The sequence below is a fragment of the Rhipicephalus sanguineus genome, chromosome 11, assembly GCF_013339695.2.
Source record: "Rhipicephalus sanguineus isolate Rsan-2018 chromosome 11, BIME_Rsan_1.4, whole genome shotgun sequence".
Lineage (NCBI taxonomy): Eukaryota > Metazoa > Arthropoda > Arachnida > Ixodida > Ixodidae > Rhipicephalus > Rhipicephalus sanguineus.
The window spans coordinates 118,387,606-118,405,275 of NC_051186.1; positions in this window are offsets into that span (position 1 = coordinate 118,387,606).

The following is a 17,670-nucleotide window of genomic DNA, read 5'->3' on the forward strand; positions in this document are numbered from 1 at the left end:
CGAATGGACAGATACTGGACATATGTATAGTCATCATAGGGATTGTCTTCCCACTGTATTCACTGGTCAAGTGTTAGCACCTGCAGGTAAAATAACATAAGCTTCAGAATCCTGCAGGTTCTTTATGTTGAGTTTATGGTAAGGCTAAACTAATAACAAATTCTAAACACACATATATTTGCAAAGTCCACGTATTTCTACCATGAAATCTCCAAACTGCATGCTCCAAACGCGTTATTGATGGCACACGCTTTGTGGGAATGTATATCTGCGCAAGCCATAGGTCGGCAAACTCACTCGTGAGTCGATTCACACAGACTCAGATCAAGCTGTGAGTCTGAGTGAGTAATATTTTGGTACGTTTAGGTCCGAGTGAGTCCGTATGAAAAAACTTTTAGTGAGTCTCAGTCCGAGTGAGTCCTGTTCAGGAAAATATTGGTAAGTCCGAGTCCAAGTGAGCCCTAAGCGCAACATATAATTCTTGAGTGAATCTGAGTGAGTTTCACCTTATACAGTAAAACCTCGGTGATACGAATCTCGCGGGGTTGCCAAACATAGTCGTATCATCCAAAATTCGTATGACCAGAAAACATGGAAAATTAGTATGCGACGAAAGAAAGTTGGCCTGCGTTTTGATTTAGCGCTTCTCAGGGTCGCAGCGACGTCATGAACAGCTCTGAATGATTCCCAAGAAAGTTTTTAGACGTCAACTATCATACTTTTACTCGTAATCATACTTGCACCAGGTGTGTTGAGCCCCGTGGCCGCTTGCATGACACCGGAGTACTGCGGCGAACGTGACTTAAGGAGCGCTTTGCACACTATAGAGGCCAAGCTCCTTTGACAAGACCGTCCGCTTCGTCTCTTGAAGTCTTCGTCCACCTTTAATGTGACTTCATGACGGACCCGCAGCCCAAGTTTTAGTCTCGTTTCATAGAACGTCTGATTGCGGGGACAGGGCTTGTAATCGACGTGGCAGGCACGTGTTAAGACACTATAAGGACGCTGCTGCATCGAGCACAGGAGCACGCGTCAACACGTCGATAAAAAAAGCGCGACGTCAACGTCATCTGTAATATAAACGCGAATGCGCATAAAGGCCTCCAAGATTCGCGCGCACTATCTCGGAGGCAACGACGCACTGTTGATGGTAGCGCAGCGCGTATGCCCGCGCCCGCGCGTGACTGCCGCGTCTTCCGCGAGAGCGCGGGCAGCACCTGTTCGTACCTGTACGCTAGCGTGCGTTCGTGTCAAACATCAGGGGTGCAAATCGGTTCGCAACAACCGCGCTCCAATGCAATGCAGGCTAATGGGCCCTGGCCGGGACCACACAAAAATTCGTATCACCCCAAAATTCATACGAGCCGTGATCGTATCACCGAGGTTTTACTGTATTGCCGACCTATGGTCTTATCTACTCATCCTCAGTGTTACTATTAGCCTTATATCGGCTTTCGTTTACAATGAAGTCTATTCACACATATCTCAACGCACTAGCGTTCATGTACCACCTCATTGTTTATTATCAGAGGCATGCGTTTGGGTGGGGTGCTAACCTCCCCACCGCAAACTTCTTCACAGGACGTTCTTAATAGAAATGTTGCTTACTGAGTTGCATACTTCATAAAAAATGTCCTTACTAAATGAAAACCACAGCTGAAGCACTCTTAAACTCAAGGTTTCTTGCTTGTGTCTTCCCTTTAACAGCACACACAGCTGTACAAAGTCAACGTTACTTAAAAAGAACATAAGAGGGCAAGATTAAGCTCGGTGGATTGTCAAATAGAGGCACCGCATCAAATCTCGCACAATCAGTGTACGAACCATAGGCAACACGTCCTGTACAGTGTGCTCCAGTGGTCGTATTGCTTGACAGAATAACCAAAAAGAAAACCTGAAATGTGCATTGTCCGAAACAATAGCGTCATGGTTTATGTAAATGGTTTTGTTCACCAATGTCTTACTCTTACACAGTGCAAGCAGTGACTACTTTGAAACAATTATGGTGTAGAAAATATATCAGTCTGATCAACCCGCAGAGGCTGTTAATAAAAGTACGGGGTGCGGGCTTGGATGAAATGGGGGAGAAAAGTTGGAAACTGGAATGAGCCCCTGCCTAATAAAGACATTAACGTGAACTGCACTCATGTGTCCTCATTTGTTGCACATTTTAGGGCTCCAACCTAGTTATTACAGTGGGCCTAGCGTACTTTTTGCAAGGGTAAATAGCTCAGCTTTGCATTTAAATTTTGCCATTTATGCAATGTGTACAAATGATGGCACACGAAACAATAATCGTGTGTTTTCCGGTTGGTTTGTGACCCTTGTTGCTTACATGCAGAGCCTCTGGGCACTGTGGTCAGCAGCATGTCTACTATTCTAAGAAAACTCTGCTGTGGATTTCGCAAAGAACTAAAAAGGTTCTACGTAAGAATACCAGCCCTAAAGCATTTAAACTTGCCCGTTACTTATCACTTGTGTCCTGCCAGTTCTGCTGCACTCTAGAATCAGTTAGTCACCCCTCAGGCATCTGTAGAAACACACAAAAAAGTAATTTTCTTGCGTGGCTCTCACCTTAAAACATGTACCACAGTTGCGCATATAACAGAGAGCCAAGTACGTACAGGTTGGGTCATTGTAGCATGAAGATTGTGCATGGTGGCTTTGGTAGCAGCCAGTGTTGCATTTTAGGTTGCTCCTGAAACAACTATTCATCGACATGACACACATGTAAATATACATGCCCGCCACAAACGAGCGCATTATAAAGCGCGCGCGCAGCCGCTTTCAAACAACAGGGGGATAAAACGGCGCGAGCCGCGCACCGAAGAAGTGCGAACGACGAAAAAAGAAGCATCAAAGGACGCCGAGGAGGCGCATCCTCCTCACCCACTCGAGCCAGACGCAGACAATGCGATGAAACGCCCGGCAAAGCCTGGAAACATCTGGAAGAGAAGCGTGATGCAATGCCAAGCGATGCCGCCGCGATTCGAACCTACGAAAAAGCTCTCGCCCTTTCCCTAGCCTCGGCTGTACTACACGCCGAAGAACGCTCCCGACGCTTCTAGAAACCGGGAGAGATGGGATAAAAGCGTGCAAAGGACGACCATTCACACAGTCAGTGAAGGAGTGAAGTCAGTCAGTTAGTGAGAAAGGCAGTCTGCCCGGAGATGGTGAAGTTATGCTGAGTGTGGCTCCGTCAGCCAAAGAAGACGTGTTTATGATGGCATGCGGCCAATCGATCGTCGATCTGGAAGAATCGGATGACGACGCCGTGTCAGCCGTGACAAGTTACGACGACGGTTGAGCAACGAAAGACACCGCTGGAGTTGGCGTGAGTGTTTCCTTGAAGAAAAGCATTCAAGTACCGCCAAAGAATTGTGGACTGGATACGCAATTGTATATTCAGGACTTTAACTGTCCTTGAACAGTTGTAATGCATGCTATTGCATTTGTAGAGTGATCTGTTTGTTTAGTTCCCGTTGTGTAAACACCATCTGAGTTATATTGAGAGGCTGTAACTGGTACCAGCCGAGTGTGCATGTTCTTGTGGTATTTGTATTGCCTTAACTAAGAATATATTTCGTTTTCGTTTGTGTTATCGACTCTCGGCTCTGAATCGGTCTTTGGACCACAACCGGCGTTCGTGGCGCACCACAATGACCAACTGTAAATTGTCCGGGCTTTCGTGGTGCGTTTTCGGATGGCCGAGACGCCAGCCCTTGGAATCCGCCCGGCGATTGCCATCCCCATTAACGGGACAAGTGACAATGCCATAGCATTTATACTGACATGCTGCTTCTGGCGTTCACCACTTGTGTCACTGAAGTGTCGCAGGGCACTGCCTGTGTCCTGCTCCTCAGAAGAAGTAGCGTGAGCTGCTGCACGCACCTGCAGTGACCTGAAAAACAATGCTTTGTTTACATTGCTCTCGCTTTAAATTTGGTACCACAGTTAAGAGTACACCACGCTGAGTGTCAAATACGTACATCTGGGGTTAGCGTAACATGGCAAAGCTGCATGATGGTGTTGGCAGCAGCCAGTCTTGCATTTTCCTCTTGTTCCTTAAAGAGTTACTCTCTGACGTGACACACATGCATTATAGGTTTATATGCAAATATACATGCCACAGCATTTACACTGAGATTCTGCATCCGGCATTCACCACTTGTGTTATATAAGTGCTGTGGGTCACTGCCTGTGTGCAGCTCCTCAAAAGAAGTAGTGTGAGCTGCTGCAGGCACCTGCAGTGACCTGAACAATGTTTTGATTGCATTGCGCTCGCATTAAATTTGGTACCACAGTGACGAGTACACCCCGCTTACTGTCAGACACGTATAACTGGGGTTAGCGTAACATGGCAAAGCTGCATGATGGCGTTGCCAGCAGCCAGTGTTGCATTTCCTCTTGTTCCTCAAACAGCTTTCTTGGACGTGACACACATGCAATATAGGTTCCCTATTGGAAAACCCAGTGTCACTGTCCCAGTGCCATACATGATTATTGGACCAGTGTGGCGCTGGGTACTTGGACGCTGAACACTGGGACACCCGTTACGGGCCGAAATCGGGCTTTTCAACTGTTTTCAAAATCTCTGGTCATGCCCAGGTCGTAATTAGGGCTGGAACACGAGCGCTGCGAGAAAAAAAAACACCTCAAAAATAGAGAAAGACGAGCGAGTGGGAGTCGAACCCATCACCTCGACACACTGTGCATCCTGAGTCGGACACGTTCCCGCTACGCCACAGCTGAAAGACGTCAGTGAAGCTCTCATTTCTTCATGTTGTAACTACTTCCGGTAGTCAGTATTTTCATTTCCTCGATTAGATACTCAGATTTCAGTCTCTTCGTGCTCGCGAGAACCTAACAGAAGATAGTTAATTTGTTTGTTATGTGCTGCCTAGCTTCAGAACGTCTGTACGGCACGTTTTGCCGCAAAATATACTAGCGTAACCGCAGATGTGTTGCGGCGATCGCACTGAATCGCTAAGCAGTTAGTCATACCTGTGTAGAAAACAATGTTTCTCTAAACCGCAAATTGAACACTTTAGTTTTCATCATCCGTTTGAACATATTTTCTGTCCTCTTTGTTAACTTTCCGCGTAATATACAGCCGCAGTAGTTCACCCTAGCCCATAGAGTTAATATACTGACCCTAGAGGAAAAGCTGGGCCGCGAGACCTATAACCACAAGAACGCTGACATCTTGGAACGTTGTCATTCTTGCCATCACATATTAATCCTAAAGAAGCATCTCCACAATTAACAACTTACGGATATTGTTCTGTGTTTATTTTGAATACTTCTACGAAAGAATACGACGACTATTTATGCAATTTACTGCGCGCGGAAAGGAGCGTTTGCAGGCTGGTTAACTAGATGGCACCACCATATCAACACTCGCGCACTCTATGCTCGCGAGTACGCGAGTGTGTGCTTGCGGCCGAATGCACCGGTTTGCGCGTCGTGTTAAAGCCCCTGAAACTTCGTTCGCGTCGTGTATCTCGTAGTTGTCATAGTGTCCCGTTGTGTGCGTTTTCTGTCGACGCATACCACTCGACTTCATGTGGCAGCCCTTTTTTTCTTTCAAGCTGAAAACTTCAGGGCAAACCAGGACGGACGGCTAGTCGCAACCGATTTTTTTTAGACTTTTTAACGGCGATAAAGCTTCGTGGGCCGTGTAAGTTTGGTTTCGATTGAAGCTTTCAGGAGATGTGTCATTCACATTCGCCGCTGCATGCTGCAATCGACATTTTTCTGCTTTACGGCTCTCTGCGCTGAAGTACGGCAGCAATGAGCTGAAAAAGAACGTGGATACAGGTGTCTCGCCATTGCAAGTCTAATCAGCGCGCGATCACGGCCTACGGACTTTGCTTCGAGCTGCGAATCTGTCGAGTGACCTTTGTGCCAGCGAACGGAGCAACTTTGGTAGGGAGTGCCTAGTAAAAACCATGCACAAACAGGTGCAAATTTTAACTGTTAGTAACCGGACCAGCTGCACAGACAACCGTACACTAACACACGGCTTCACGCATCAAAACACAGCTGGTGCTCTCTGAACAGCGCGCAGCTGGCTTAGGTTGGTAGATTAAAACTGATTACTACCGTCAAATATAGCGAGCGTCTCAGGGTCTGGCAACGCTGGCAACGATCGTTTTGTTCCATCATGGCGGAACCCATGCGTTTATAGGTTTCAATGCATGGGCCCTATGGGGAGCTTCTCTAGACTCTACGCCCTAGCCGAACCAACCGTTAGGCTTAGAGCTGTACTCCGTGCGCCGCGATCGCCGTGAAGAACGTGCATAGTCAATTACGAAAAATCTAATAACCGTTCAAATGTTGTTTCGATCATGCCTGACTGAAGCGAGGTTATATTTGCACCTTCGATTACACAAATCAGAAGCTAAAAACGCCGACATTGAGCGTTACATTAGTTCACTGTTGCGGGTGACATGCGGCGATGGTGCGGCTTTCAGCGGTTCGAGCCCAAATGGTAAGACTGACTCGTAAGGTAGGTTGATGTTATTTTCAGACTAATAATAATGTCATATTGTGTAGCGAATGATAAGTTGATTCGATGCAGTTATATGAGCTACATTCACGACACTCGATCACACACTTCAGCGAAAGCGTGGGCGCTCTACAGACTGCTATAGCGTATATGTACGTCCGTCGCTTAACTAAAGCAAAAGCTAGATATGCGTAGGACACAGAATAGAATATTATTTTGAAAATATTCGATAAGTTTTTATTTCGACTTCTCGCGACTCAACACCAAATTTTAACGAATTCCACCCAGCACGCCCAGTTTTTTTCGCAATGTGCTGCCAGTGTTCCCAGTGCGCGGGCAGACACTGCACAGCGTGCCCAGTGCCTCCCAGTATATGGGCCACTGGGTACAGTATTCCCAGCGTCTTTCAGCGCATTGGGCGGCACTGGCCACGCTGTACAGTCTGTCCCAGTGTCTCCCAGCGCCCTGTAGTACACTGGGACACAGTGTACAGCGTTTCCAGTGCCACCCAGTGCGCTGAAAGGCACTGGGAGGCACTGGAAACGCTGTTTTTTCCGATAGGGTTTGCATGCGAATATACATGCCACAGCATTTAGAATGACATTCTGCTTCTGGCATTCACCAATTCTGACATGAGAATCTTGCTGCTCAGTTGCCGAGTCCCGCTCCTCAGAAGAAGCAGCGTGAGCTACAGGCATTTGCAGTAATATGAAAACAATGCTTTGAATGCATAGCTCTTGCCTTAGATGCGGTATTGTGGCGTAGTGGCGCCATCTGTAAATGGCACGCGAACTGAGAGTGCGCCTTAGTGTGTAGTAATGCCAGCATATGTCGTATATAACGGCACACGTGATTGCATGAAGCCAATCGCGTGTGCACGCGTGTCCGTTGTGTGTATCTCGAATAAATGGCCGCTGAGCGGCACAATCTTTGTCGGGCTACCGCGGGCTCTGGCGCCACTCACTTCTGCTCGTGTCGCAGGCCGTGCCGGCGCACGTCGTGTCTTCCATCCAGTCGTCGGGCCCTCGCCGTCGGACACCGCCCGCCGACACAACAGTTATCACAGCTCAAATATGTGCGCGTGTCAGTGCATAGTAGTTGGTCTTTTTTTGCGCAAGAACATTAGCGTCAAAGAACACTTTTATTTTGTCAGTGTTTGGGTCTAAGCCTGACATTTTCTATGACAATGGCCTTGCTGTCACAAAAATGCTGACAAAATGAATGAAGTTCTCTTGGAATGATTCCTCCGGTAATTTATATTTACACACATGCACAAACACACACGTTTATTCGCGTTTATATTTGCCCATTTTCTATAAAGTTTCTGCCTATGCAATAAAATTCTCTACAAATAATTGCTCTAAAAGCAAGGCTGTATTGTTCCGAGCGAAATTCTAGTCATTTGAAACGTCTCACACACTAATACTTAATAACATCAAAACTAAACTTTCTCAAACAGTTAAAATTGTGGGTGTCCATTTTCACGAACACATGACATGGAATTACCATGCCGAACACATTAGTCACAAACTTTGTAAAGTTTTAGGTGTGTTGCGTCGATGCCAGAATATACTACCTGTGAAACAAATAAATATGAGTATAAAACGCTCTTTTTTGAGATTTACATCATTGTCACATGGTCAACAGGCTCTAAAGCATCTTTAAAGAACCGAATCGTGTTACAAAAAATTGCCTTGCGATGAATTGAAGGTGTATCCTATAACGCACTCATTGCTTCAATATTTGCAAAATATAAATTTTAAGAATTACCAGTTATTACGAATCCAGCTTCTGTCAACCTTTAAATCAGAAATACGCAGATGAAATATCCTTCTACGCACTTTGGCCACCTTGCAACCAAATGCTGTCTGTCGCGTTACTCGGTATACGGAGACTTGGCATGTATCATGTCCTCGCACTAACTTTGGATTCGATACCCTACGTTACCGCCTTCCAAGCGTGATGAACAAATGGAAACTAACAATTGATAATCTGCGTATATTGTGTAAAACTGAAATGTTAAATTGGATGTGCTGATTGCGTTGTTCATGAATGTTGGGCGTTTTCAGTAATGGTTATTTAGTTGTTCTTTCATACATTGCTTAGTTATGAATATTTTGTATCTATTTCACAGTTGTCATTATAATATTAGCTGTCATGGGCCACATACGTCTTCTTTTTGTATTGTCGCTTTCCGCTGCCTGTAATTTTTGTACCTTTGTAATTTAGATTTTTTGCTGGGTGACATGGCCAGTCAAGCTGTGAGATGCAACTTTTTTCCCTTCGCACCAAACCACGTATTGTCATGTACTTCTCATGTGGTTAAATAAACTCAAACTCAATCTGCTTTAGATTATAAGGTGCATATTGAGCAATGTTCTTGAATATCTTGATAGTCACGCGATTAGTGCGAAAAATGAGATATCTAGGTTATGTTTTGTCAATAGCTGTACGAATACACGCGAAAATGGTGAAAGAGCTCTCGTAGAACAGTACTGTATTATGGCACGGATTCTTTTTTTTTTGTATCTACGGAACAAGCGAATGCTGTTACGATTGACTCATTTTTGCAGGCTCGCATTACGCGTAAAGCACGATATTTTTTTATTATTGTATCTTTGATACCCACGTGACAAAATACTGTGCAAACGCTTGTTTGTTCTGATAGCCTAGCTGGCTAATAGCGGGACCAATTGTGTGACATGCCTACATAATCGCGCAAGCCGTTACAACAGCGACAAATGACAGCAAACTGAATACGAATATTAAAAAAAAAACACAGGATTCAATTATACAGGTGACAAAATCAGACAAAATAACCGCTTATGCAATTGGAAGACTAAAAACCGTATATGAGACGCTTCATGACCATAGAAAAATTATTCGCCTCTTTCAGGTCAGTCGGCATGGCATTCTGAGAGTGCCGTGACATTCTATGAGCCTTTGACCGTACGCATTTGCAACCGGTAAATTATTAAATTGTTGCTGCAACCACTAAATAAAGTAGTTGTTGTTTTGCTACCTGTGAATTAAGCCCTTCTGTTGCTAACAATGCTATTGTGTGCCGCGTCACCGCAAAACTAAGCTCCAAAATCAGCTAGGAAAATTTCTTGCGCCCCTAGAAATAAGTGAATAAACAGAAAATTGTGCGCTAACTTAAACATGCATGAATGAACAGCTGCGCGGATGTATGTACTAAGCAGCATTTACCACAGCAAGATTTCACAGCAGCGCGTGATAACTTTTTTCGACTGGTGTCAAGCACGCGTAAAGCTTGGCATAGCAATGCACGAACCGTCGGCGCTCGTACTCCCTGTCAACCGGCATATCTAGTTTCGAGGTGTACGGATTTCTCCGCGGGAGTACACTTGTCAGTCGGTGGGCATGGCTTAGCCACTGCGCATGCGCGGCTTGGCCAGGGGGTGCAATATCTGGCGGGCCGATGACGCCATGGTTGCTTCTATCTTTTTTCTCTCTCTACTTCTTCCTTTCTGTTTCGCTGATATCTCCTCGGTCTCTTCTTCTTTCCGCATTTTGCTTTTTCTATTTCCGTCTTTGTCATTATTTGTGCAACATTTTGCTTTCTTGACTTCTTATCACCGTCGCATCTCTCCTCCTCATGCTCACTTCCCTTTCCCACCGCCTTGCTACACTCTACCATACAAAGCTATGCTGTGCCCTGCTAGCGTGCCTGGATAGTCGTGTGGTGAGGACACTTGTCTTCGGATGGAGGGTACGCGGGTTCGAGTGCCGTCTCGTGAAGAACTTTTTTGTCAACAATTTTTGTCTTTCTCTTTCTTTCGATCTTTCTATCCGTCTCTGTTTGTTTCATTCTTTCTCTCTGTACTCGTTCTCAGGTAGCCGCACAGTGGTACATACCTCTTAGGAAGATGAATGTTTTACAGCGAAAGCTGTTATGAGATCATTTCACCGGCCGTTTTTGGCGCCGTAGTTGTCCGCCGCCGCCGCCGCCGCCGCTGCCGGTGTCCGTAACCAGTATCGCTCGAAATAAGAAAAAAAAACGAAATAAGAAAAAATTCCAGGATGGAACGAGGTTCGAACCTGGGCCCTCTGCGTGTGAGCCCAGTATTCAACCTCTGAGCCATGCCGGTTTTTTTTTTTGGTCATGGTATTTAATAGAATGCGTATGAATATAGTACACAGTATCACAACAGTAGAGTTACACTACTACAGACACTTAGCGACAATGAAAGTACAAGCACTTCCACAAAACTGGAAGACTAACTTATAGTCGTTGAAACTGCTTTGCAAAAAGGTCCTATACAGGCTTCGTGTCGGTAACGAACCACATTAGCATATGCAATATAGCGTAGTAGAAGAATAAAATAAGCACCAAGCGTCGCACAACGCGAATTCTATAACCACGCGTCACACAATGCGAATTGCGCAACGAGTAGGTTGTTGATTGCTTCCAACCCATTACAAAGGTCTCTGCCATAATTCTTCGTCGTCATCAGGCACAGCATCAACAAAGTGCGCATAATGCCTTGCATGCGTTTAGCAGATAGCACGGCTCTCTGTAGAATGGCGAAAAATGGCACAGTGCCTGCTGCCCTACTTCTCAAAAATTACAATGATTTATAGCGTAGTGGGTTCCTCGCAAGTGCACTTGTATTAGTTGGCAAGGAAGCCCATAAGCGCATGATCCATTTCCTCGGGGTCTCAGTAAAGTTCTTCGCACCCCTCCCCCGTCTCTCTCCCACGTCAGCGTATGTTATACAGCATGACGGCAGAGGGAAATAGCGACCGGGCGTCATCCAGTGCAAATTACATAACTGGTGGGCCGTTTAAAGCTTCCAACCCATTACAAAGGGCTGAGCCGTAATTCTTCATCGTCATGAGTCGTCGCGTCAACAAAAGTGCACATAATCCCTTACAGACGTGTAGCTGGTGCCTCGCTTCTCCGCAGAATGACGAATAATGGCTTAGTAGGCGCTTCCCAACTTCACGAAAATTTGATTTATGGCGTAGTGGGTACCTTTCTAGTGTACTTGTATTGTAGCCCCAAGAGAGCTTACAACGGGCTCTTGAAACGCCGCTCTTCCAGCTTTCGCTGTGACTGTGCTGCGGTTTCAGCGCAGGCCTGGCGTTTTTTTGGCAATCGACTCACCAGGGACGATTTGGAAAACAGCTTCGCTGTTAAAACTTGCGTTGGGGAAGATTTCTATTGCAAAAAAAAACCTTTCCTAAGAGCAAGGAAATTGCTGTTAGTTTAGAAAATTTTCTGGCAAATAAGTGACAGTTCTAAGGGCCAGAATCAGACAAAAGGTGATTTTAGGAAGCGCATTTGCTTAGTCGCACAAAAATGAGGTTTATAATTTTAAATGCGGACGACTTCTGTGAGAACAAAACAGCCGGAGAACGCCTTGTGACAGGTTTTCACGAGAAATTAGTCCTCTCGGCAGCGGCAGTCACATGAACAACCAACCGTTGCCACGTGGTGACTTACGCAGGAAGGTGTTTCCAAGGCAATGCACAGCCCAATGACACGAAACTTCAATTTCTCTCACAAGCTTAGAGTGAATATTTTCGGTCGTAGTAGCATTTCATTGCTTGGTTTACAGAAAAGGGTGCAATAATGATTCTCGCTCTGCACTGGCGTTGCGCCTTACTAGCGCAAAGCAACAATCCCAAGAGAAGCACGTAAACAGGTCGGCTGCTAGATGCAAAAGTTCATTTGCCATCACACTGCCAAGATTTCGGCGCTGAATAGTCCACGTGCTTGTTGTTAACTCTTGAACATGTCGCATGATGGCGACCTTAGCGCAAGGAAATGCCCTCTTTATTTTGGTAATAAAATGCTATTATCCTTGTCTATGGTGGCGAGGCTCGGCCACTCACGTCTCATTCCAATTTATCAACACATCTGTGGCCCCGGGGACCAAGAAAACCAGAAACCCTGGAGCTCTCAAGAGAACAAGGCCGACACATGAGTGATGGGTGAAAAGTATTTTCACTCCGGAAAGCAAGCCCGCAGCAATTGCGATTCTGGCGAATAGGACAGAATAAGCCATTATGTGACGACAGTGTTGTCGCCACTAGACATGCCCCCTAAGGAAGACAATCCGACGAGCTATGTGATGTCCAAGTGATGCGGGGTTTCTGGGGGGTACCGTACGAAGGCGTCGTTGAGGTATATTGTAGGGCTTTCTAGCGCAACTGTGCATTAGATGACTTCTTTGCATCTCTGTGGGGGGGGGGGGGCTCAAGACGCTCGAACACAAATATATATTGCTACGTGGCGCCACAGATAACTCGAAACTCGATAGGGAAGAAGACGATGTCTGAGCTCTCGTGCAGACTGGGTTCCATCTTGTATGCCTGCCTGTTTTATCGATAGTAAACATATTTCTCAGACGCCTTTTCCCCGTAACATTTTGGTGGAGAGTGCGGGTCCTCCCAGAATCAACATCCACGACGATTCTACGCAGCGGACGTTCCTTGGCTGCTTCTACGATGGCTGATCACGACGAGAACGAGGATTCGTCGGTGCCTTCCCCAAGCGTGCCTCGTCCAACCGCGCAGCGTCCGACAGCGTCGCATCCAGCCGTCACGAACCGCACCGTCGTTCTGACGACGCCACATGACCCAGGCACCTTTTCCGGCAACGACGACAAGGATGTCGAAAAATGGCTTCAGCTATACGAACGGGTGAGCGCACTATACAACTGGGACCCGACGCTCATGTTGGCCAACATTCTATTTTATCTTGAGGGCACGGCCAAAGTCTGGTTTTCCAACCACGAGGAAGAAATCACGAGTTGGGATATTTGCAAACACAAACTCATCGACCTCTTTGGCAAGCCCATTGGACGTCGTCGTTCGGCGCAGAAAGAACTCGCGTGCCGACTGCAGTCCTGCACCGAGTCATACGTGACATACATTCAGGATGTGCTCGCCCTCTGCCGCACGGTTGACGACAAAATGCCGGAATCCGAAAAGGTCGCGCACATCCTCAAAGGAATCGCGGATGATGCCTTCACTCTCCTCGTGTTCCGCAACTCTTCGACAGTGGACGACGTCATCAACGAATGCCGACGCTTTGAAGAAGCGAAAAGTCGTCGTATTACTCCCCAATTTTCGCGTGACCGTGAACAGACAGCGTTCATAACTCCGGACGGACTCTATCAGTTTAAAGTAATGCCGTTCGGGTTATGCAATGCCCCAGCTACATTCGAACGAATGATGGACGCTCTCCTTCACGGTTTTAAATGGTCAATCTGCTTGTGTTATCTTGATGACGTCATTGTCTTCTCACCGACTTTCGAAACCCACCTCGAGCGTCTCTCGACCATTCTTTCTGTTTTCCGCAAGGCAGGGCTTCAGTTAAACTCGTCGAAATGTCACTTCGGCCGCCGCCAACTCACTGTCCTCGGTCACCTTGTTGATTCTTCTGGTGTTCGTCCCGACCCTGAGAAAATCCGCGCAGTCAAAGATTTTCCTCTGCCGACCTCCGCGAACGACGTTCGCAGCTTTCTCGGCCTCTGCTCCTACTTTCGCAGATTTGTGCGGAATTTCGCTCACGTCGCGCGCCCACTCACGGAACTACTGAAGAAAGGTGTGACTTTTGTGTGGGGACCTGAACAAGCCAGCGCATTCGCTGAACTGACCACCAGACTTACGGCGCCACCGATTCTCGGCCACTTTGATATGTCCGCTCCAACCGAAGTGCGCACCGACGCAAGTGGCCATGGAATCGGAGCAGTTTTGGCACAAAGACAGCATGGCTGCGAGCGCGTCATCGCATACGCTAGCCGCCTCTTATCGCCAGCGGAACGAAATTACTCAATCACTGAACGCGAATGCCTTGCGCTCGTCTGGGCAGTAGGTAAATTTCGGCCATATTTGTATGGACGGCCATTCACAGTTGTAACTGACCATCACGCCTTATGCTGGCTGTCGTCCTTAAAAGATCCTAGTGGACGTCTCGGCCGGTGGGCTCTACGGCTACAAGAATATTCGTACACAGTCGTTTACAAATCGGGCCGCCACCATGAAGATGCCGACTGCTTGTCCCGTCATCCAGTCGACCCACCGGACGTTTCTGAGAGCGGCGAGTCTACTTGCGTGTTGGCACTGTCCGCCTTCGGCAACATCGGAGATGAGCAACGTCGTGATACACAATTGAGAGATATTATCCTTCGGCTGACTGGTCCCACAACTCCTCCGTCTCTCCGTATGTTCCTGCTCCGAGACGGCGTATTATATCGCTACAGCATGCATCCTGACGGACCTGAGCAGCTACTGGTCATACCCCAACATATGCGTCAGACTGTCCTCGCGCAGTTACATGACATCCCAATGGCTGGTCACTTGGGGGTCTCAAGAACTTATGACCGTGTTCGACGTCGCTTCTTTTGGCCTGGTATGTACCGATCCGTCCACCGTTACGTCGCTTCTTGTAAATCCTGTCAGCACCGCAAAAAGCCCATGACCCTACCAGCGGGACGCCTTCAGCCCATTGAGATACCATCGGAACCATTTTATAGGGTAGGTCTTGACCTACTTGGACCTTTCCCTTTATCGGTCAGTGGGAACAAGTGGATAGCAGTCGCCACGGACTACACCACTCGGTATGCCATCACGCGGGCCCTTCCTACCAGTTGTGCAACCGACGTCGCCGACTTTCTCCTAGAAGACGTCATACTACATCACGGCGCCCCTCGACAACTACTTACCGATCGGGGTCGCTACTTCCTATCCCAGGTTATACAAGACATATTGCATTCTTGCGCTACGAGACACAAGTTCACAACAGCCTATCACCCTCAAACCAACGGGCTCACAGAACGGCTAAATCGAACTATCACAGAAATGCTCGCCATGTACGTTTCCCCCGACCATCGTGACTGGGACGCGGTCCTGCCATTTGTGACATTTGCCTATAATACTTCCCGGCATGATACTGCAGGTTTCTCGCCTTTTTTCCTCATGTATGGACGAGAACCCACGTTACCTTTTGACACGCTCCTTCCTACCGTTACCCACACATCGGACTACGCCCGCGATGTTATCTCTAGAGCTCTACAGGCACGTGAAATTGCTCGCCTGCGTCTTAGTGATTCGCAAGACCGCCAACGACTGCTCTACAATGCCCGCCACCGCGATGTCAACTTCCAGCGTGGTGACACGGTCCTTCTCAACACGCCATCACGGCGAGTTGGCCTGTGCGAAAAGCTGACTTCCCCATACTCAGGTCCGTACCGTGTCGTCCGCCAAGTTACCGACGTGACCTATGAAATTGAACCACTTCACAGCACCAGCGCGCGCTCGTGTTCTGACGTTGTCCACAGTCTCTCGGCTGAAGCGATACCACTCGGACCAACCGAGCACCGAGACGGTGCCTTCGCCGCCGGGGGTGATGCTACGTGGCGCCACAGATAACTCGAAACTCGATAGGGAAGAAGACGATGTCTGAGCTCTCGTGCAGACTGGGTTCCATCTTGTATGCCTGCCTGTTTTATCGATAGTAAACATATTTCTCAGACGCCTTTTCCCCGTAACAATATTTTTGTAGCGTTAGCTACACTGGCCTAGCCGATCGAGTTTCGCATGGCCCCTCAATGGCCGTGCTGCGCATGCGCGAGGATCAGTGATTTCACACAGCTGGCTCACCGGAGCCGGCATCTCACGCGCTCTCCGCCACCGCCGCGCGCGACTCCCCACTGCTGGTCTGCGCGTTCGAGAGAAGTGACGTCGTAGCCATGGCAGACACACTGGCTCCGGCGCGCGCTCAGCTATTCGCCTTCGCTGTGCAGTCGCCGTGTGACACTTCGCTGGAGCCGCTTGATAGCGCCTCTGACTGGCGTTTGCCAGTGTGGTTCAGCCATGGAGAAGGAGAGCGCAAATGCTGCTCAACGGCTCGGAAGAGCGCAAAAAACTTAACTCATCGGATCCCAAAGTAGTTGCCTGGAAAAATAAATATACATGCACCACATAACATGTATACCATATGTGTGTCTTGGAGCAGCAGTAAGCATGATAATCAAGCTAATCCTACACATTCAGGAAAGCTAATGCTAAGAGATTTATTGGCAGAGAATGCGTGTGAACAAGCAGCGGTCAGCAGCGTTCGGCCAAGCGCAGCAACCACGAGCTCACGGCGATGGCGATGCCGCTGAGGCGCAGAGCAATGCCGCAGAGGCCACTCTTCTTCTCTACAATCGCCCTCCGCAGAAAAAGGCGCCATCCTGGCGGCTTAGGGTGAGGACACAACGATTGGGTCGTAATACGGCTTGATGCGAGAGACGTGGACAAGTTCGCGGCCACGATAGCGTAGATCTGTCGATGGCGTGATGGGCTCCACGAGGTAATTGACGGAAGACGTTTGCTCTACAACGCGGTATGGTCCGAGGTATTTGGCAACGAGTTTTGCGGAGCGGCCGGGTGCGGTAGCGGGTACCCGAAGCCATACCAAAGAGCCAGGGGAAAACGTTGGTGCCGAACGGTCGCCAGGTTGACGGGATTGCTGCTGCCACTGGTCCTCGGTAGAAAAGGAGCGGGCAAGCTGGCGGCATTCTTCAGCATGTCGGGCAGCTTCGGACAGAGGGGTACCTTCGGACTGGTCAGGCTTATATGGTAGAATGGTGTCAATCGTATTAGAAGGTTCTCGTCCGTATAGAAGAAAGTACGGAGAAAATCCAGTAGTAGCTTGTACCGCAGTATTGTAAGCATAGGTGACGAAAGGGAGAACTTGGTCCCAATTTGAATGATCAGAGGCGACGTACATTGATAGCATATCGCCAAGAGTACGGTTGAAGCGCTCTGTCATGCCGTTCGTTTGCGGATGGTACGCTGTACTTGTGCGGTGCACGATTCGGCATTCGTGAAGTAGTGCGTTCAAAGCGTCGGCAAGGAAAGCACGGCCTCTATCGCTTAGGAGCTCGCGAGGGGCACCATGGCGCAGAACGAAATGTCGCAACAGAAATGTTGCAACGTCACGGGCTGTGGCAGTCGGCAGTGCGGCTGTTTCGGCATATCGTGTCAGGTGGTCTATCGCAACGATAATCCAGCGGTTACCTCCTAGAGTTGATGGCAGCGGTCCGTATATGTCAATGCCAACACGGTCAAAGGGTCGACTAGGACAGGGAAGAGGTTGCGACGGATAGACTTGTGCGGCAGGTAACTTTCGTCGTTGG